Raw genomic sequence first — 1,163 nt, 5'->3', positions numbered from 1 at the left:
TGGGACACAAACCATGCCCTAAGAGCCCTTCTTAGAGAAAGCAACTGAAAGGGGAGAAAAGCATTCTCTCTAATGTCACCACGGACGCCTGATGGCCACCCAGTGTTGACACAGTGAGGGCTTCAGGGCACTCAGGGCTGCATGCAGCTGCTCTGCAGGGGCTGGAAGGATGTAGGAAAGCCCCACAAAGCTCTCAGCTCCTGGCAGGAGACAGGACATGGCTCCCAGATTGGGGTGAGGATGCCCTTCAGACACAGCGGTGCCAGCATAGCCAGAAGGTGTGGGTTGACAAGCGGGTGCCCTTGAGGGCAGAGATGACTTCCAGCAGGACAGGACATGGTGCACAAGGGCCTCACACACAGTAGGTGTTCAGGAGTCATCAATGAATGATAGGCTTCAGAGGAGTGCACACAGCAAGCCTACAAATCCAGCCTAAGCCTGAGCTGAAACACAGGCTCACATATGAGGCAGGTTCCCCCCTCTCCCGCACTGTAATTTCTAAACTATGGCTGAAGAAAATGTCAGTATTTGGTTCAATTCCCATCTGGCACCTTTCTCGGCAGTAAATTGATTTCAGTTATTTTTTTTTAAAGCCTCATCACGAAGTTTCTATAGTTAGGTATAATTCATCAAGGTTTAGAATTAGCCCAAATTTCTCTAAATCCTTCTTTATTTTTTCACACAAGGCTTCATGATTGTTGGTTTGGAACATTAAGATGCAAATGACAGAGGAAGCGGTGCACATTTCAATGTGTGGGGCTGGGCTGGCGCTCGCTGTTCTGGAAAAGAACCATAATCTTCCTTGGGTTTACAAAGACGGAAAGGGGGAGGGCAGGGAGAGGGACAGAGATGTTCCAGTTGCTCCGACTCATGCTGTATTGACCAGGATGAAAGGAAATCTTCATAGGCTTTTTAAAACCGAATCACTGACTGACCGGTACTCTTCGAAAAGACCCTGACTTAGCAGGACAGGGAGGAAAGAGCAATAGATGGGCCGTTTTCCACCCAGATGCCAAACTGAGGTTTGAATGATTCATCTTTCTCTTCCCCTTGGAGAGGTTGTGGGATCCACTTTCCTCCTAACAGAGCTTGTGTGTTTCCCCTGGACAGCATTAAGAGTGACAAAGAGGATAAAGGATGGTGACATCAGGACAGAGGCCAGA

The sequence above is a fragment of the Suricata suricatta genome, chromosome 2 (assembly GCF_006229205.1).
Source record: "Suricata suricatta isolate VVHF042 chromosome 2, meerkat_22Aug2017_6uvM2_HiC, whole genome shotgun sequence".
Taxonomy (NCBI): Eukaryota; Metazoa; Chordata; class Mammalia; order Carnivora; family Herpestidae; genus Suricata; species Suricata suricatta.
This window is presented reverse-complemented; position numbering follows the sequence as displayed.